The 22,343-nt window shown below is 45.0% G+C and overlaps 1 protein-coding gene across 9 annotated transcripts in view; it reads right to left on the reverse strand.

Moving 5' to 3' along the window:
• LOC118206315 (multiple C2 and transmembrane domain-containing protein 1-like) overlaps positions 1–22,343 on the reverse strand; it is a 152,829-nt gene that overhangs the window by 126,044 nt on the left and 4,442 nt on the right. Inside the window, exon 1 of one of the 9 annotated variants that reach the window (XM_035378898.1) lies at positions 13,147–13,347. The exons of 6 other annotated variants lie outside the window; for them this stretch is intronic. The gene's annotated coding sequence lies outside the window, so the exon portion shown is untranslated. 2 more of the 9 variants (XM_035378901.1, XM_035378899.1) reach the window with 2 other exon arrangements.

Genomic DNA, 22,343 nt, shown 5'->3' on the forward strand with positions numbered 1-22,343 from the left:
GAGAGCATTGCATCAAGGGATACAAATACTCCCAGAACCCAAAAGGTTACACAACTAGCATCACGCAAAGATTATATTTTTCTGTGTTCTCAGCAGTAGGCTTGATCGGTCAGCTTAATAACTATAACCAGCAAACACAGCAAACACAACCCTAAATGATGCCCAAAGGGCCTATGACACACAGGCATTATTATTAAAAAGTCCAGTTGCGCACGAAAATCATTTATAATCATCAAAGGCTTTTGCTGAGTGCATCCGCACAAACACTTTCTTTGGTGTACTTTTAAAAATAGTTATTGTATTTAATGTTTGCTGTGTTTTTTGTTTTTAATAAAATCAAGCTCCCGCTAGATTCCCATTCCTTGGTTTACATGCAAAATGCTTGTGAGGTGAAACCTCAGGTAATTCTCCAGTTCTCAAGGCAATTTTATATGGCTTATCAGGCTATCAACCCTTTCAGTAGGACAAGGCAGGGTCTTAAAACAGCTCCTCCAACGTCAGACAGGACAGCTGATGCTACCTGCTTTAAGAACCCAGTTTCATGGTGCAACAGCTTCGTGAACAGCGACAGTCAGCTTCAGTTCATCAGCTGAAGCTCTGGGTCTGCTAAGACTCCACACTGTTCTTCTGTCCCTGCTACACAGTCAAGCACAATGTGGAGTGTTTCTTCTTTTAGGCGAACACAACACGAGCGCATAAGAAATGAAGACAATTAATGTATGCACACGGTATTTATTCATATTTAATGACATAAGAACATAAACGCCTCTCTTAGCTGGGATGATAACAAAACAAACAAGCCTGAAACCAGCCTGGCAAAGAAAGCCGTTCGCTCGCTCGCTCACTCTCTCGCTCTCTCTATCTCGCTCTTAAGAATGTGTAATAGAGACAAATTGAGCAACCGTGCAGTGAATAATAAAATGGCACATAATCCTCAGTGTGTGTGTGCCTGTGCTGTCTGTGTGTGTGTGTGTGTGTGTGTGTGTGTGTGTGTATGTGTGTGCCTTTGGTGTGTGTGTGTGTGTGTCTGTGCTGTGAGTGTGCATGTGTGTCTATTCTGTGTGTGTGTGTGTTTGTATGTGTTTGTCTTTGGTGTGTGTGTGTGTGTGTGTGTGTGTGTGTGAGTGTGCATGTGTGTCTGTCTGTACTGTGGGCATGTGTGTCTATTCTGTGTGTGTGTGTGTGTGTGTGTATGTGTGTGCCTTTGGTGTGTGTGTGTGTGTGTCTGTGCTGTGAGTGTGCATGTGTGTCTATTCTGTGTGTGTGTGTGTTTGTATGTGTTTGTCTTTGGTGTGTGTGTGTGTGTGTGTGTGTGTGTGAGTGTGCATGTGTGTCTGTCTGTACTGCGGGCATGTGTGTCTATTCTGTGTGTGTGTGTGTGTCTATGTGTCTGTGCTGTGTGTGTGTGTGTGTGTGTATGTGTGAATGTGCGTGTGCATGTGCATGTGTGTCTGTACTGTGTGTGCACTTGTGTCTGTTTTGTGCGTGTGTGTCTGTCTGTCTGTACTGCGTGCATGCGTGTCTGTTCTGTACCACACGTGTCTGTGTATTTCTAAAGACAGCCTGACAGACTCTCTGAACTCGCCCACCTGCACCAGCCTGCCAGCTGCAGCGGGTGGTGCCCGCCTCCCGCCGGCGGGGCGGGTGGTAGACGGTGGGTACCAGCGGGGGGCAGACAGCGGGTGAGGAGGGTGGTTCAGCGAGCGTGAAGTAACTCTGCCACAGCTCGCCACCTTCACAAGCAGCGAGGCACTATGGGTCGAGGAGAAAGTTCTCCCCGTTACGCTTCCTTTGCATACTTATGAGAGGGGAGGAAAGCCTCTGTGAATACCCACACATCTCAGGGATTCAGAGTAGCAGAAAAGCTTTCGAGCGCACAGGGGAAATAACACCAAGGCATCGTGGGTAGACCCACCGAGTCGGAGCAGCGGGTGGGGAGGGCTTAAGACAGCGGCGGGGAAGCCCGGGGAATGACGCTTCGAGCGGCTCAGCGAGCATGACAGCGGGTGGCGCTCTCTCCTCCGGTTCCGCCTCCGGATTGTGACACACACGCACACACACACACACAAAGCCCGCGGCGGGCTTTCAGGGACGCGTTCGTAATTCTGCCGCACCGGCGCGGTCGCCATCTGGCTGCTCATCGGATATGAAAACAGCGGCGCATGCAGTGCAAGGCAAAATGCAAAATGTCCTCGGATGTCTAAGGCTACCATCGAGCCTGTACGAGACAAACCATATCCTGCTTTCTATCCATATCCTGCTTTCACCTTTAGCGCCAAACCCCTCACAGTACTTACGGCGCATGCGCTTGTCTGCTCTGTCCCAACCCGACTGAGGACATTACAGTGACATCACACCATTTTACATTGAAAATAGGAAGAAAGGGCAAAAAAATATGAGAAAGAAGCGGTAACAAATACACAAGTCAATAAACAAATAATCAAGCAACTGATACGGTAGCATCTGCAAATAATGAACTGGCTGGGATGGCAGACGACGTTCTCTGAGTTCTCTGCATGCCAGGCATAAGAGCAGGCCAATGCTGGCACTTCTGTGATGTCACGTCCTCTTTCCCTCTCCTACCATCTGTATTCTGGACAAGCTCCCACACTCCATGCCCACATGCTTTTTACTGTTTCTGTGTGATGGAGGGGCAGCCGTGAGCCACCCCACCCCCCACCCCCCCACCCCCACCCCCAAACTCCCTGTCCCATGCCCAGGGCCCCCGCGGCAGGGTGGGACAGCAATGGGAAGTGCCGTAATTACCTGGGCAAGGAGCCCAGTATGGGACGAGAGGGAGGGGGATGGGCTGCATCAATCTCTATAAAACTCCACAGCCTGGTGTATTCCCAATGCACGATTCTGAGTAAAATAACATCCGGGGGCAGGAGGGGAAGAGGGGGAGCTCATATTCACTGCTCAGAGCGGCTAATCCAATTAGAGCTGAGTCAGCAGAGATTCTGTTACCCCCGAACCGCAGCCAAATTCGGGCCTGCCGAGAACGATGCCCATCAGCGGCGCGCCGTCCCGTCTCACAGGAGCTCCTGTCTCGCCTCCGGCCCGGAACTTTCTGACCGCCCCGAAGCGGTGTCTGAGAGGCCCGCACACGCCCTGGGGCTGGCGAATCAGATCATCAGATGGGTACGCAGTCAGTAGTGGTGAAAAAAATGTTGTTTTTTTTTCAAAATTTTGAGAGCCCAAGCAGAGAGACACACCCTGGTCAGTGACACGGCCAAGATCAGTGGTGAGACGCCACGTGCCTGATCTCTGGGAGATTTCCAAGAACCGGGCCGGGCCCCGGGCCCCGGGCCCCAGGCCCCAGGCACCAGGCACCAGGCACCAGGCACCAGGAACCAGGCACCAAGCACCAGGCACCAGGCCCCAGGCCCCAGGCCCCAGGCCCCAGGCCCCAGGCCCCAGGCCCCAGGCACCATTCAGGCTGGTGGACGATGGCGGTGCCAGGGCAGCGAGCCCTCTGACCAGGCGCGGTCCGCCATCTGGTGCCCCGCGATAGGGACGTAACGAGACGTGGCGCACCCCCCCCAACCCGTGTCCCATGTCAGCGACAAGCTCTGCCAAGAACAGATAGAGCCAGATGGCTTTCGCCTGTCGGCACGCGGTGCACCAGATCAGCCTCTTCCAGGTGGAATCACCCTGAGTGTACACACACAAGAGATCAGCGAGGGAAGAGATGTACTCCAAATGAAACTTATCGGGACCTAAGGGCCAGAACACAGTGCTTATGATCAGAGTTTCGATTAAAATGATCAAACGAAGCGGATCTGATAATCCCCACTCACTGAATGGTGCCTCTCCATAGCGAAATTGTCCTTGAATCACATCTAAATCTTCTAAACGCCTGATTAATTGAGCAGGTTTAAAAAAAATACACATTTAAAATGAACCTCTTGGTCTGGAATAGAAAGCACAAGAAGCAGGAAGTTGTGGGTTTCCCCCTCGCCGTCGGGTGCGAGGTCATATCTCAGGCAATTAAGCGCAGGCAGCACGTCCGCGAGGAGAGAGAGGCCCAGCTGAGGTAGACGGGTAGGGTACAGAACTGCAGGCGCTCAGCTACGACTGGGCGAACACTAGCCCACTCGCGGCCTCGGCCATCTTACCTCACAGCATTCTCCCAGCGAGTCACCAGGACACAGATGAAAGCTCATTCACTTAAACCCACCTCCAGGGGGCGCAAGGAGAGCCTTTCTGGAACTATACGTTACCTAGCCTTGTTATATAACCTTTTATTTGATTGTGTATATGACTTATCTTATTATGCATTTTATTTGTTTATTATTTTGATGCTGTTTTAATATACCTCCTTCCACCCATGTTGATTTTGCTTCTCATCTTCTATTTCATATACATATTTAGATTTTATTGCTTTTTTGTATCTCATTATGCTTATGCCATTCATATGTGTTTTTATTTTTTTCCTACTGTGAAACACTTTGAGCTGCCCTGTGTATGAAAAAAATAAATAAAGTTTGAGTCTGAGTTTCGAGTTTATACAAGCTTCAGAGCCCAAATACTTCAGGACAAAATCTGCCCGTGATGTAATGCTTCTGCAAATCATCTTTCATCAAAAACACCTCAGATTGTAGTTAATTCAGTGAGAACATTTTTATAGATCCCATAATTTGTTTTTATTCAGTTAAATAAATCCTCACCATAAAATTTTGAATGGAATTTGGAATTTTACACGTAACAGCTTAGGTTTATAGAGGACCACCTACGCGGATTATTCAGAATTGCTTACATAATATGTTTTCAAACCTTTAATAAAAATTTTCACTGATCAGATCTAAGGGTTCTACGCATTTCTTTAAAAAATATATATATTTCTGAAAAAAGCAAAGAGGAATACTGATAGCTTTCATATGCAAAACAACAGCTTTATATCGTCTCTTTATTTCCGCATGACAGACATACACTCAGTCCCACAGGAGCCCTGAAACACTTAATCATCGCGCACTCCTTATATGAATATCCCTGGACTCGCCGCGAAGCAGCACACTGTAATTTACCAAAACCACTCACCACGTTTGTCACGACCCCAGATCGTATATTTACGAGTTTCCGTATTTTTACCGACCTCGTTCAGATCACAGTTTTTTCAAATGTTGCCCATGTGGGAACGAATCGGCTATACTTCCTCAAAAAAAGCCGTTTAATTGACTTTATTTGAGTCACACATCCATCCACTTTACTTTTATTACGTAGATAAAACATTTTTTTTTACTCAGACTGACTCATTTGAAGTTCTGTTTATTTGTTCCTCTCTCTCTCCCCCGGTATTTCCATAAACAGCACGGAGGGCTGAACATCGCCGAAGGCAACAACAGAGAAAGTATACATTCACATAAGTGAGAGAGAACAAGATGTTAGCACGCAAAAAGGTAAGATACTATGCCTCAAACTATTATCAGGGGCATTTCATTCAAATATTAGGATGTTAAATGTAATTGAAGAAATGAAAAAACGTGCTATTTTCTGCAAGCTGGTTGAGAAGGCCTTGGATCAGTTCACTAAAATGCAAAAAGCCTCAAAGACAGAAGCAAAGAGAAGCTTTTCTCAACATTTATTTTCGAAAAAAACAGCTATCTAGATTATTTTTTAAAAACCTATTTCCCTGTTGTTTATGCATTGACATATAAATGATTTGGATCATCCTACCAAATATCTGGGTGTGGAGCGAAGGGGGTGGGGGGTGGGGGGTGGGGGCAGTGGCCCAGCTCTTATCTGTGCATAACTTCCACAGCATGGCAGTGTATCGCAGCCTGTAACGATCTGAGCTTTCAGCCTGAACCAAAACCCCAATCTGATCCCATGAGCCACTGGACACTGGTGGCAAGGCGGGTCCTTATAACCAGCATGTTATATGCTTGAATCCCAGGAAGAGAACTGCCGTTGGGCCTCAAAGTAAGTCACAATGCAAAAAAATTGTGTTTCAGTAAATGTCCCAACCGAAAAATGAGAACAAGACAAAAATATAAGCCCGAGCCTGCAAGGTGCCTTCACATAAAGAGCAAATACAATAAAAAAAGTGAAACCTCTCAGTGGCTCTTTGGAAAATGCATGAACCATTCCCAGGCTCAGTTGTAAAAAAGTTGGCAAAAGGTTGTTTCTGTTACTTAAGGCCTGCAGACTCACATTAATCGCGGCTGCTATCAGCTTCGCGGAGACCTGCCTTCACGGACTGATCCACCCAGGACCAGATGGATACACATTACATTCAGCATGAGGGCAGGAGGGATGGGAGGGAGTGAAGGATTATGGGAAGTAACAACTGTGACAACAGCATTGACCCCTTTGGTGCCACAGAGGTGCACTTGAATTTAAAGATACTATACCGGACAGTTAATATGTTAATGTGGTCAGATACATAGTCGTGGCCACTTTCTCAATGATCCATCATGGCAGGATAACTGGATCAATATACAGTTAACTCATGCACACACAGAGTCAATACTGTGGATTGCCAAGCTCTCGGGTAATTGATGATTGCACTAAATGATCCCACAAACAAACTGATCCAACAAAACAATCAGGGATTTGTATTAAACACATAGAGCACGCATCTGGTCCGTGAAATAAACTAATACCAAAACTAATGCTGCATATCATTTGTGTTTTTGAAGTCATTATTTCACAACTGCTCATTTGCAGTTGTTCATCAGACAACTATATAAACCCTATATCAAATGCCTTAATTCATGGTTTTGTGCTGGAACACAACAACCACAATTGTATTGATAGAATTCATTAACACGGGTCCCTGTTACAAATATAATTAAATATAAACGCAAAGCAACTGAAATGATTATGAACCGCAAAAATACTAGTTTCTCTTTTGCACTGAGCAACAGTTTTTTTTCAAGCGAAGAATAAATATTTGATATTGACAAATGCAACAAAAAAATAACACTACATACCAGGATATGTTTGCATTGTCATTCAAACTTCCTTCTTGAGTTGTGACTGACATCTCATTCCCTAACAGAAATGCTGCAAAAGTGAACCAAGTCCAACGAACAGAATTAAACACATACAAAACAATGCGTCCGCAGAGAAGCTTGTAAGTTCACCTTTGATGAATCCTTATCAAGAGATAATTACGACCGCAAGATAACAGGAAATGTGGGCGGGTCGCGAGCAGTGAAAGTTCCTGGTGGCTGAGTTGGAAGACTACCCAGCTCTGCCTCTCTCTGACCCGCCTGTGGCAAGAGACTAACACAGATGCTCCTCCCTCAGTAGAATGAAATAAGTTTGGAGAAGGAGAGAAATTAAAAAAGAGGAAGACAGACATGGCGACGCAGCGAGCTCCCGTGCCCAGCGGGCGAGAGAGGAGATGTAAAAAGGCACCGTGGCACGATGTCACCTGGCTTCGAGCCATATATGCCATTTATGTGGACATAAATGGCATATATGGCAAAGGACAGGGAGAAGGTTTTGCGTGCGGAAAACCGTTTAAGGAAAACCTTGTGTTCCATTTCCCAGGGAACGGATGCAACACGTCGGGGCTCTCAGCTGAAATCTGGACGTGTGGGCGACTGCGAAGCCCAACCGCGTCGCTCCGCGTCCACGGACTTTCCCTCAGAAAATGTGAGAGCCAACATCCAATGCAAGCCAGCTCTGCCATCTTAACCTGACAGATCATTCAATATTTGTGCTTCGCCATGTTTACAGCTAAATAATGCAAGTATACCAAAGGCATTATCCTCCTGGCAGTGGCATCCCTGACCTTTTAGGGGCACTATACAGAATTTTATTTGAGGCACCGCCTGCGTGGTGGGTAGGGGGGGACTGGGGGGTGAGGGCCCCTATCGCTCCTTTTTGTGCAGGCCTGTTTCCCGGTAATCAAATTGCCATATAGGACATGTACCCACTCGTTTTCCTTCTATTAGTCAAATATAAACGAATCTCATCTAGCACATTCCGTACTGTGCTTCACAGAATATATATTTGTGAAATTAATAATAAAAGTACCTTGATTATACACCAGGAAAAAAAACACAGAACGACACAAACAGAACAAAGTGTTTGACTTCAAAAGTGTCAAAAGAGAGTGTGAGTTTATTTCGGCTTGCGAGAGAATGTGTTATCCAGGTGACAAAAAAATAGTTCTTCAGATGCAGCCTGTTCTTTAGGCCCAACCAAAAAGTCAGGCGAAATTAATTCTCACCACTTTGTTTTATTGGCCCTTCATGACCCAATGTACAGTACGCGTGACACAGGCAGGCAGACTTGATGTGAATGGAAGTCTTAATGCTTACATACAGACCACTTCCATTCACATGGTAGCTTTTCATTTATCTGAGTGCAACTGACAGCACATAACAGCTCAAAAGATGTACACAACAATATCATCATGCTTCAACAATTTAAGATATCACGGGGGTTTAATAATGTCCTGATATCCGAATGATGGATACAAATTCATTATTATAGCCGCATTTATTCAGCATGACTTCTGCACTAGGCATGACTGAAATCCTCTTGTCTTTCTTTCGATGCCTCTGTCTCTCATCTCCTTCCTTCCACCTTTCTCTCTCATCTCTAATCTCTATGCATCTTGTCTCTCTCCTTCTCACACATGCACTAACTGCTCTCTCACAAGTTCTGTCTCTGTCACACAAGCTCTCTCCCTCCCTCTCTTCCTCCCTCCCTCTCTCTCTCTCTCTCTCTCTCTCTCTCACACATACACACTCACACACATACACAATCTTTATTTCAAGCAGAAGCACATTCTTAGCATCGTTGCAGCTCTGCACTGTCGACTGTCACCCTGCATAATTGAATCCACCTCGCACAGCTGAGCGCCATGGTAAACGATGGCAATGTGGCACGTTAAAGGCTACCTATCGGCTATACCGTCGATCAAAACCACACATTAGCCCCTCACAATGACAAAGTGAAAATGAGAACCTCCTCAACAGTAGCGGGAGGCGTTCGACTCACAGGCTTAAATTGACCATGGTTCATTGTGTTGCCATGGCGCTAGAGGTCTCCTGCTACAGGTTACCAGCTGTGGCCTGTGAGAGATACACCTCTAAAATCGCTAGCACTCCTGCAGCACGGCGTGTGTCTTTAAGTTTGGGAACTGCTCACTGGGTCATGGGATGTGTGCATTAAATGTTGACACATGCCTTTTTACAGTGCTTACTTTGTGATTGTACTGACAGCAACTATATAACTCTCTGGCACAGTTTTCAATAGAGCACTTTTCAAAGGTACAGCATACAGTGCCTTCCATAATTTTTGGGACATAGACCTTTTTTTTCTTGATTTTGCTCTGTGCTCCCCAATATTTAGACTAGTGTATATTCTCAGCTTTTATTGGAGGACATGTTTCTGAATTTCTGAAAATAGGTATATAACTGCCAGGCAAACTTCATAGAATCAGAATCCATATTTTCACACCAGTCAAAATCATGGGAAAAATCTAATTTCCAAAGAAAAGCTAATTTCATGCTCTAGCACAACCACATCTAATGCGAGCATCTGAGTAACAGCAGGGAGGTCTTGCTTACAGCATAATTGACAGTTTGTGACTAGAAATACTTATAAAACAAGCAGTTTATTATGGTGTGTCAGATTTATGAAAACATTTTTTTCAGCTTGATTTACAAGTATAGAACAGCACCCAGAATTATGTGCGCGCGTGTGTGTGTGTGCGTGCGTGTAATTGTGCAATTGTGTAGGCTGACTGATTATGCAATCGGTGGGACGATTATGACAGACGAGTTGTTACTAAATGCGAAGACAATGTTAAGATTTAAGACATCCCTTACATTAAATCAATCAGGGCCACTTCACTGCATGCAAACCTGAGGTTTAAAATTAAATTAGTCGAACAGTCACAGCACAGCAGAGCAGACAAAAGACAACCAGACTAGACAACTATGAAATCTGTGTAAAACAATACTGCAAACAGTTAAATTCTTCAGTCACTAAAAATAACCTAAATCTGATCGTTGCCCACCTAACAACTGAGATTCAGTCACAGGAGTTTGTCTAGAACCATTTCCTCTCTAATTTATACTTACAGACTAATGTAACACGCAGCTAACACTGAAAGCAACAGAGGTCACAGGCTAATGTACCTGGACAAAGAACATCTTCAATATTTCTTGCACTCCTTGTTATGACATCCTATCACTTGTTTGCTTTGTAGGAGCAACATGTCAAGCTTATTATGTACATTTTATCCATTTATACCGGTGGATATTTACTAAGCTGATTAAGGTCAAACTCTGTGGCCTAAGAACACAGACATTCTACTCCCTACTTGAGAAGGAAACTTTATTTAGTCTTTTTTCTTAGTCTTTTTTCTCAGCCTTTGGATCAACACAGTACTTCACCAATGCTGATGGCAGAGTTAGTAATGTGACTAAATTTAACACGCAGGACACATCAACAAAGGCGCATGTCACCTTGTGGTAACAGATCCAGTGCTAAAAAGAATACTTCTGCATTGGCAAGTGAGAACACACCGGCCATATCACTTAGAGTGCTATGCATGCAAATTCACAATAAAGGCAATTGTCCTTGATCAATCCGAATACAGACAAATGCTCTCTACTTCCCGTAAACTACATTCTCCACAGGGAACAAGGACATGCGCTCACCAACGGAAAATCCCACATCTGTAATCGGGAGGAGGGTTCCGCAAAATCGCAAAACCTCCCCGGGGCAGCCTGGCACTGCGACGACGTCGACGGCGTCCCGTAGCGAACGCTCCGCAGGGGTCTCAGAGCGGTCCCGTCCCGCCGCGGGGGATTGAGTAACAAAGCGTGACCACAGCGCGGTTCCCTGACAGACGGGGGGGGGGGGGGGGGGGGGGGTTGTAGGTTGATGTCAGTCACTGGTTGTCTGGAATGGCGGGAGGGGCAATGACGGGGGTATAAAGACTGGGGTGGTGACAGAAGTGGGGTGCGCCAGGACATTCGCCCCCAAGCACACCCCGAGGAGACGGAGGTTCTCCTGGTGTTCCATACAGGGATGAAGAAAGCAGGTAACAGTAAGAGTAGAAAAATAGTATAATGTCCTGAGGGGCCCCTTAATTTAGCGATGTGTCTCAATCCCAGAATGCCAGACGAGAAATAAGTGCAGGTCAATGAAGTCAGCGGTACAGAAGCTAGGAGACTCCCTGAGGAGACACAGGGAGCATTTCATTCAGGGTAATAGAGAGGAGAGGAGAGGCGCTGCAGCCAAAAAAGGGGGGTGGGGGGGAGAGGCGGGGAGGCAAAGGAGGAGGGATACGCTCCCGATGAGGGGAGGGGGGGAAGGGGGGGGTGGAGCCAGGGAGAGAGGGGGCGGGGGGAGCGACAGCGGATGGGGACATTGGGGGTCGGGCGGGTTCGCGGGGGTGGAGGTTATTTTCCGCTCCGTTTTGTTCGCGGTCCCGATGAATTACGCCGCGGTGGCGTGCTCCGGCTCAGAGCGGCACAAATAGAACACACCTGTCGGGCCCGGCGGTCGTCCGACGCCGCCCACAACCGCGGCCTTTCAGCCTCTCACGCGGCCTCACACGTCCCTCTACACCCGCTAACACAACCAGAGAAAAATCCACCGCGCGTTCAACAACAAACCCGTACACACCCACACATCTGCGGGGGCAGGGTAGGGGGACGATCTATAGCTACCTACAGAAAAAGCCGCACCAGACTTCCTGTACCAGTGTGTCCGGAATAAGCTCTGCGATTGGCTTCACCTGGTGTCAAGTTGACGTAAGAGGCGGAAACTCGTAAAAAAAAAAAAAAAAAAAAAGAAAGCAACAAGGTCACCCTCAGCAGAAACCAGACCCTTAATCGCACATTGTAAATTCTATTATTAAACCTCCGGCACCAGCATCTCCACCTTATGACTTCAGGAGACGGCTTACAGAAGAAAAAAACAACCGCACAGGACCTAACCCACACAAAAAAAACAAAGATGCTGTTGTGGATCCTATGGTTACGGCCAATTAACGGCAAGGAAAAGGCTGTCTTGGAAAGTGTCTTTGAAATGAGTATGCCTATACTTTGTTGGTTCTGGGTATATTATTGCGTGAGATCACTTTTCCTGTTATAATGCCTAATTTTATTTCAGTTGGCAGCCCCTTCAGAGGATATTGCCAGTAAAATGTATTCTCCAAGTAGAAAAAAGCCCAATCCACCCAATGATCCATCGGCTTCATCGCAGCTCACATTACTCACACTATCCTTCAGGGATTAAATTTGATATTGCCCATGAAGGACGGAGTTCCAGAAGCAGATGGCTGCAGTATAACTGAATAACATGAACAGGAAATAAACAAATGTGTCTAATAATAATAATAATAATAGACAGAATAATTAGTCAAACTGTGAAATGGACAAGTGTATAACTGAAGTCCATCCGTAGTGTCACAGCAAAGTATCCAATGTTAAAAAACTAACAGCTACTAGAACTCGAAAAGAGTAAATGCAAGTATAATGCTAATATAATGTAGTTTTGCAGAGTAAAATTCACCCTAAAAGTTCATATCTGCTATGCACTAGACCTTGTGGACTGTCAATATGAATGAATCAATCGAACACTGAGCATAAAACAAAGTACAACTTTAGCCCCAGATGAATGCTGATAATAGCCTGCCCAAACCTGCTTTGTCTTTGCTATGGTGTTTACTGCCGTTCCATATATTGAAACCATATTCGGCACGGACCAGCTATGAACACTCTGCTCGACAACCCACAAGTCACGAGTCGCCTCAACCACAGAGCACCACTAGCGGGCAGCAAAAACCCAACATTGTGCAGCGTAGCCTAACGTTAGCCTATTCTCACGGGAAGTGGGCGAAACCATAGCAACAAGATGCAAGTAAAAAAATGCCCATAGGGCGCAAGAGGAAGATGAAGAATCCACTGAGCTTTTATTGAGACAATACAGAGAGAAGTTATTTTAATCAATTCAGTGAGATCTACAGAATTCAACATGACAAACAGCTGAAGCAAGACAAATATCAGAAAGAAAGAAATGAGACCAAAAGCAGGCTAATGTCACCTGCCCAAGGATCTACAGAGAACTTTAAACTAACCTACACCCGTGCTTGAGTGAGCGTTATGCTAACTCAAATTTCAAAACACTTGCAGTACAGGAATGAAATGTTTCCCTAGCACTTACCGAAACTCAGGGAGTGTCCAAACAGGAGAAGGACAAACAGATGTAAACAGCTAAGCTGCAAGGCTCTCCAAGTCCACAGTCTGATAAGGACACCGCTCATCAAAAACAGCAGCACAGGCTTACACACAGATCAGAAGTAGTCGACGGAGTGACGACGAGCCAATCAGGAAGTGAAGAAAGGCAGAAAGGCAGCGTGCATGAGGAAAGACTGTCAGCCGAGCCAAGCAGCTTCAAGTGCTGAAAGTGGACACACGCGACCAACAAGTGTGCCACAAATGGCCCTTTACTGACCCTTCCAGGGCGGAGCCAAAAAGTCAGTTAAAAGTCATTTTTTATTTTATTATTTCACTCATTTACCTCAATTGGGTACCAAAGGCAGGGGTGGAAGTGCAGGGGGGGGGGGGGGGCAACTTCCTAAAACAGACACGAGGGGGAGGTGAGGTAACATCATCTACGGTAATACACCTCCTTGAAGCTTAACCGACAGGAAACCATTACACGGATGCATATAGCAATGTGTGATTACGAGAGAAGATACATCTAACCTCTAACAGCTTTCATATCACGAACAGAATAGCTTTACACTCACCACCCATCGGTGTTAATATCGTATTCATTAGCCCTTAACCAGAAATTAAACACAGTATTGAACAAATAATAAAGGCTCAGCTATTGGCCTGAAAAACATGCCTGCCTGCAATACCCAAAATGCACTGGGAAACACAGAAAAGCCCAGCAAACTAAGAGCAGTCTGTCTACAGCATTTGGAGTGTGCAGTTGTGTGCCTATTCAATAAAATAAAAAAAATATACCAACATGGGGATGTGTCAAATGTAATATTCTACAACCTGTGGGGGGATCTCTCATACAGTAAAGGTAATAGGTAAAAGTTAAATTGCAAAGATACAATAATCCTCTGCATTCCTAATACCATACTTGACTCAGTTATGTTATGAAGTGCTCTATAGATCATTGCATTCATCATTTCCTCTGGGATAATAAAAAGCACATATATTTGTATATTGGCTGGGTCAAGCACATTACCTTATTCAATTGGTTACAGTGTATGTTGAGCTGGAATTAATACCTGCAAGCACTCTGACTCGAACGGAACTCGAACTGAGTAGTCTTGTTCTAGGAGTTACATTACATTACATTACAGGCATTTAGCAGACGCTCTTATCCAGAGCGACTTACACAACTTTTTACATAGCACTTTACATTGTATCCATTTATACAGCTGGATATATACTGAAGCAATGCAGGTTAAGTACCTTGCTCAAGGGTACAACGGCAGTGTCCTTACCCGGGAATCGAACCTGCAACCTTTCGGTTACAAGCGCAGTTCCTTACCCACCGTGCCACACTCCGTCCTATGAGTTCAATCCACAACCTCCTACAAAGTCAGTGCATATCATTACAGGGCAGTGTACCTGAAGCCAACAATCACCGTCTGTCTTAGGTGACTGGCACCATGAGGTCATGGCAGGTTAACACCAGCCCTGAAGCACGCCTGACGCTAATGTAGTTTCACCCAGCCTGGGTCGGAAAGACTGCAGAGAATGGCAGCACACCGGCCTGCAATATTTGAGTCAGCACTGTTTTTCATGCCAAAAACCAGTTGGGGTGGGGGGGTGGGGGGGGGGGGGGGTGGGGATGGGACGGGTCTATTCAGTAAGTGTTTGCTTTTAGAGGGGAAAATCTGCCCCCACTGCAGTTGGCCGAGCTGGGGGTGAGATTCCCGAATCATCTTTATCTCGCAAAAAAGCACTTCAAACTAAACTTTAATAAGTTTAATAAGGAGAATGAAACTCTGCAACGCTGCATATCTCGCTAGTTGGCAACATGATTCATTGTGACAGACGTTTTGGACGGTCTCCTTTATCACAGTCCTTTTCTTATACGCATCTTATGGCACCTGGGGTCTATATTATCAGGGGTGCAAACAGTTTTTCCCACAAATACATTAACCTTTAATTTAAAATAATGTGCTGGGTACAATCCATGTCCAATCACGTCAAGAGTACCTGCACCTACTACACAAAGAATACAGTACACTAGCAGTACATACAGTCCTTTGCACACAACGCACAGTAAAATATATAGGTCCACAGCGCAAAGTACGCAATACATCATGCAAGGCTAGTGTATGGTAACAGTGGAGTACATGAGACAAGTAGTGGGCACACAGGACACAGCACCAGGAATAATGCACCAAGTAGTACACACAGACCCAAAACTCAGTACACATAATTTGTACTAGGTCTACATGTCACAAAACTATGTTTGCAGTATTCAGCACTACTGTAAATACACAGAGACCCATGACACATCACAAGACAAGAATACAGCGTAGCATTTGTGTTACACAGGCCGCAATACGGGGGGGGGGGGGGGGGGGGGGGGGGCAGTGCGCTGTCGGGGGGGGGGGGGCAGTGCGCTGTCTGCTTCTCAGCGACAGCAGTGGAACGTTACCGAGTACACACCCCCTCTTTCATCACAGGAAAACCAAAAGCTGGGAGATTCTGGGAGACGATAGTCTTTGGGACGCCTTCCAAGTGCCCGGAGCTACATTCTCCTCTGAAGCCACAGCCCAGACTGCAGGCATCTGCTTCCAGAAATAAAAGCTACAGGACAGGGAGCAGTGGACGTGTGTCCACTCCAACGGTTCTTGGCTCCGTTTATGCTAACAGGAGTGGCTAAGGATCATTTAGTAATGCCTTAGCTAAAGCGGTCTTTATGACTCACAATTCCATTATGTGCTCAAAATAGTTGCCATAACCCTTGTCATAAACATATACTGTATATATTCATTATGACATAAACAGTTCCTGACAGTTGAAACAAATGTATGAATAATATAAGCATTATGGCACTAGAGCAAGCTATGCATGATAATATATTGGCAGATGATAGCTTAAATATTATTGTCATTGGCTAATAAAGCAAGACTATGGTTGATATGAAAGGCCCGTAGGTTGACGCAGTAGACAGAGGGGCGATTTAAAAGAAGCATAGCTGAATCAGTAAATTAAATGAAATTCCATTGTCATTGTCAACTTTTATTTACTATTTATTTTTGCCAACCAGTAATTCTGTAGACTCATGCCCTCTACTCAAGAATAAAGTAAGAAAGTTGAAATATTTTATTGTAAATTTGTTACATTATTTCCTTAATTATTTGACAACTGAGCTCAGCTGCTTCATTCAGGAATGTGGAAACTTGGTTGCAGTCTGAATTTATACTACAATGCAAAACAACTTTGATGTTGCTACTGGCCAATATGGCTAACAAAACTTAGCTCATTGATAACACACCCAGAATTTTCATATAACACACTCCTAACTAGTACCACAACACAATATGTACCTTGAAAATATATCGCAATAAAACTGTTATAGCATTCGCATATTCTCACGGCAACAGTTATTATACATTACAGAGCTCTTAGTAAGGTGTAGTAAATAAACCAGTGCTACTGGGGAGTGGTTCAAGTTTATATGACAGATATCAAACGCAAGCAAGGCAGAAAGCAAATGACTCAATAGCTGAGAATCACACAAAATGATAACATGGAAATTAAATAAGTGTGTGTGTGTGTGTGTGTGGGGGGGGGGGGGGGGGGGGGTTTGCACGACACCCAGACACATACCTGAATCCATGAGAAGAGAGCTGTGAATGTTTTAAATTAAACCTTGTAGCGACACTGATAGCCCACAGCAGAAGGATAAGGTATTAGAATATTACATTACTTCAGCTAATTAAAACATAAAATAATATTAGACATTATATTACATCAGCCTATTAGGAAATTACTTAGCATTAGATAATTGGTTAGTTGATCAATGTTTGAGGCCACTGAGTGGCTTAATCAAGCCTGACCTGATTTGATTTGCACTGGAAGGCACGACGGCTCTCTCCCATTTCGACTACATGGAGCTTGTCTGTTCCATCTTACCACCAGCAGGTGGTGCCACATTTGCTTTTACTCTGTGTACACTTTAATTCGGGGTCAAGTGTACAGTTGTGGCTCTCCTGTTAAAGTGGCGGTATAGTACAGAATAAATGACACCAGTACAGCTTACTGCGCATTGCACTTTAAAGAAACATCGTAATAAAAAAAAGTATCCACATAAAACATATATTATTTTGTCATTGTGTAACAAAACTAAGAACAAATATTAAAATGATATTTTCTCGCTCTTTTCAATCTTTCACGCAATAAACACTGAGAAGAAAAATGATGAATTTAACGGTATGTTCGTATGGTTCAATGAACAGAGGGGACCAGAATACACTGGCTACTTATTCACTTGAATACACACACAATTCCCCTTCACTATCAGAATCTCCGAAAGAACAGAAGGTAGGTCATTGCTGCACCTATGAAATACATAATTGCTGGTCTGGATAAATAAATCGTGGAATTGATTATTTCGGCTGCACAATGGGCACAATGATAACCATAGCCTACCTTATGCCTCGAGCGAGGCTTTAATTAGAGGTTATCATTCCGCTCGTGTTTAAGCAGCTCCAGCTACGGAATAGTAGATCCTTAACAAAAGACTGTAATTTAAAACCCGTCCCAATTACACCGTCCCAGGTCCATTCTAAGGCTTGCAGGATTGATGTGGTAATTGTACCGGTTGGCGCGTGCATTTTAATCGCCGCCGAATTTATTCACCGCGGGATGAAGGTGATGGCGAAAACAGGCGCATATATTTCGTTTTCAAGTAGAGAACAGGGGAGAGAGAATGAGGGGTGTCAAAACAACCAACCCCTTTTAACATCTTCATTCACTCGGTTTCATCGTGCGTTTGCAGAACCTGGGGTCACCCGACAGTACAGGATGTGACACTACAAACTGAAACGATATGGATTTATTACCGGGAGAATGCTTAATTTAACATGGCATCGCATTACATGTTGTCCACTGAGACACACAAATGCTTCTGTCATGAAATGAAAGAATTGTCTGAAGAATTACTCATGGAGGGTATAATGACTGCACCTAAATGTGAAGCCATTATAGCCTAAAACAAGACAGTGTGCGTAAAATTCGCCAAGGACACATGACATCCAAATATATTATTCAAATAGACCACAGTTATTTGGCATTCACTGGCAGAACTTTTAAGGCACAAGCAGGGGCCCAAAAGCCTGAAAACTAGGCTGTGTTACAGTGTTGGCTGAGGCCTCCATACCAGCTGGTGAACAGAAAAGCAGGGCAAGGACAAGTCACACTTCATTTTCACTGTTAAAGTAAAATATTACAGAAGAAAAAGCAACTGGCTGTGCCTCCATATCTGGCCTGATAAACACAATGTGACACACCCAGGCTAATTACCATTCAACCTCTGGCGTGTCCCTGTTGGAAAGGTCACCACTGCCCATTGTCCTGAATTCATATCAGGCATTGGAGGGCTTTAGGAACAGTGGGGAGCAGCCAAAGATGAGCGCAGTCCTCTCTGTTCCTATCCCCTATCCCTCCCAGAATCACACAGGCATTAATCAAGGCTCACCTGGTGACTTTTTAATATAATTTTTTTAATGATCCATCTTTCCTAGCCCAAATTGTAAATCCCAGAAGTGACCACAGGGCCGTTTGTTCACTGAAGCTTCTTCTGCAAATTTGTGAAGGAACGCAAAGTATTGGCGCATAGCCAACCACCGCTTCTTTTCACTTCGAAGTCCACCAGTCAAGCCCCACAGCCACTGCAGTTCACGGGCACCCTATCAACTGGAACCATTACCAAGCGATGAGGCGGGGCGGAGCGTGCCCCCATGCGCAACACTACAGCCAATTATACACCATACGATGGGATGTTCGGCTACAGCAGGTGCGGTTTGGATGGAAGCCGCAGCACTCAGAACAAGCGACTACACTGGACAATCTACACAGGACCACAATGGCTCCTGTTTATTTGAGATAAAAACATTCTTCGCCAACAGTTTGACACAGGCCATCCCACAAACCTAATTGTAAATTATTTTTTTCAAAGAAGCATTTTTAAAAGTGTCGAACAGCAACCGTCTGCGAAATTATTGCCGAATGTATGATTCTCAATTTAACAAACCATTAAACAGGCAGACCTTCCATTCCTCGTAGCTCACGGCGGATTGACGGCAAGCGTGATCAGTTAGTAGCATAGTACCCGCCGCTGAGTAGAAAAACGCAACAAAACCTGCAGACGCTTGCACGTGGCTTTCATCCCGAAGGAGTGAATTACACACCCTGCTGAAGCATGGGATTGATGTCCTCCTGAACACTGAATCATACCAGCCCATGCACACCAGGCTTCTACGTAGCCGAGCCCAACCTGTAACGAATTTTCAGAGAAACCTTTCTCTCATTACCCAGAGGCACTCCCGTTCCATTTAATTAAAGGGAAAGGGGATTTATGGACAACGTCCTACCGCTATCCAGCTTTCCTTACTTTATTTCCATTTCTGAATTGCGTTTCTTCGCGAGCAGCAATGAAAAATGAAACGGATCGTGGGCGTGTTCTCGTCATCGGTCTGAGTTACGATCAGGTGTTATTATCAGGGATGAACCGTATGGAAATTGCACCACAACAGGCCTGTTCTGCGCAGCGACTATAACGCTGTCATACCTTCAGGTGTGTACAAAAGGCCCAGAGGCTCCTGACCACAGGGTTCAACGTATAATCGGTCATTGCTTCGTTCTTACATAAATAACGCTAATATAATTATTTTTAAAAGAATGCAATACACTGATACATTGAATAATACATTTGAATATATAGAGGCACTCCAAATATATTTTCCAATTCATGCAAATGTATTGTAATTTCCTCATCGCTTGCTCAGTTTGGAGACTAGAGGTTTCAACACGAAAGCACTTTTGTTACTGCTCAAAGTAGATGTAGGATACTTTAACATGCACTGCCCAAATTATTATCACTTTTAACCTGATTCTATCAGTAGTTCTGTCATTTTCATGGTTGATATCGAGTTAACTGCACATAAATGTGAATAAATAAAATATACTATGTTTTATTTATCTTTGATAAATATTTGGTGACCGCTATGGGGCTGAACATATACAATTCCCACTCTCTTTTGGAATTTCCAAGTATCTGCAACCGCAGCCACGTTCATGAATCCTACAGCCAAATCTGGAGAGCGAAGACTGTGAATCTGTGGCTCTCCTCCAAATCAGATGATGGTGTCGCCAGCTGCTTTTTTTCCAAGCCGCAGTCTACAGCTGTGCTCACATAGAGTGGAGTCAGCGGAAGACCTTCCATACACAGCTTTAGCATGCAGTTCATGGGCGTCCGATTATACCATTGCTATCCAGCAGGGGTCGCTAGATAGTGATGAAACGCAGACCCCTAGCTGATTGAACCCTCCCATACCCTAAGGTGCCTCAATCAAATCAAATTGCATGTTGCCCTTCGAAGCTAATGGCCACACTGTGCACTGCTACGGTCTGGATTCGATTGTGTTTTATTTTTTAAACACTGTTGTACTTCTTTATTCTGCTTCAGTCACACACACTTTCTTAATTAGATTCTAGATTACTTTTAATCACTTTCTTACACTTTTCCTTTTCTTTTCTTTAATCTATTTTGCCAATGGCTCCACTCAAAGCTAAATTGCCACCAGCTTAATTGCTTGCAAAACAGCTTTTTAATGGTAGTCTGAAAGTTATACAGGGATATATCCTCCTAAGACCTGGCAATTCATTTTGCCCCCTGCAAGGGACATGGGTCCAGAGGTCTTAATCCAAAAAAAACATATATTCTACTACTACTAAGGGCCATTAAACAAAAATAAAATGTATAAGAGTTTTTTATGTATGTATGAAAATATTTTACTGTAACATGTTTTTGTCATCCAAGACACTTGTATTATGCCAAAAAATGTAAATACTAAACATTTTTTTCTGTGGGTCCCAGGAGCTTGAATCGTTGATATGCAATGAGCCCTTTCCTGACATACAACCCAGAGCCACAGTGCGCCGTGCTGCAGTTTTGCCCCTTCGCTGTCCGCCAAGAGTATTCTGGTACGACTAAAAGCAAATCCACGTGACAAGTACGCATTTCATTTACTCTCCGGGCATTAAAAGGGGATGTGCTGAATAAAATAACAGCACACTGTACGTGCCCTGGAAGCCATCCAAGAAGGAAGCCACGTGCCACTGCCAGCCTACAGCTAGTGCCTTGGGAAATGCCGTTAACAAAGGGTATCTATGTATCAGGAGTCATTTGTGTTCCATTCATAAACGACAATGTTTGCAGGCCTCTTGGTTTCTTTTCTACCATTACTGCTTAACACCTTCGCACAGGAAGTCAGAAGACAGCCGCGTGCGAGAGGTGCGCACTTCCGAAAAGAGATTAGAACCTCGGAGTCTGTGACACGTCTGGACTCTCAGAGGGACTCTCTAGAGTGAGCACACTGGAGAGACACAGCCAACGCAAAGTAAGGCACAATGTGTTCCTCTTTCATTTTTAAAGAACATATATTTCATCAAAGACTTCTGAAGCATAAGCGTCACAGCAGCGGGGGGGGGGGGGGGGGGGGGGCGGCGATGGCAGCGTTTTGAAGCCGGCCACACCCCGTTCCTTTTTTCTTTAAGCGTGCTGCTCCCGCATATAAACAGTGCATCGATTTCCCCCAGCGGTGTAATGTGTAATCCTATATCTCTGTCCTTATAGGCTGCGGCAGGTAAAAAAAAAAAATCCCACGATGCCGCTGGTGAAAGGAGAGGACGGCACGCCCCCCCCTCGCTGTCTTCCGCCAGCTAAAACGCTCTCTTCCCTTCAGAACAGATTTCCCTTCCTCCAACCATAAAGGCGCCATCAGAAGCGCCTGAGTCACAGAGCTCGTTTCGAGGGAGGATTTCACCCGCGAGACGAGAACCCTGTAGGAGAAGTCGTGCCGGTGGGCGCCTCTGGGAAAGCCTCACCGCCAACGTTTGGCAGATTAAAGGATTCAAGGTGATGGGGGGGGGGGGAGCCGTAGAAGCTCGTCAATTCAAAGGCCCGCCAGGTGGACGTCACGTGACTACCTTTGCAATAATCAGACGAGGAAAACGGCCATCGCCTACGCAAATGAAAATCCTTCGTAGGGCCTTTCGGCACGTCGGAGACCTGAGGCAGGGCCGATCGATTGTCTGTGCTGTAGGAATAAGACTACAAGCTGGGCCTCTAGGGGCGTGGTCCACATGCTC

This window comes from Anguilla anguilla, chromosome 10 (assembly GCF_013347855.1).
Source record: "Anguilla anguilla isolate fAngAng1 chromosome 10, fAngAng1.pri, whole genome shotgun sequence".
NCBI classification, from domain to species: Eukaryota; Metazoa; Chordata; class Actinopteri; order Anguilliformes; family Anguillidae; genus Anguilla; species Anguilla anguilla.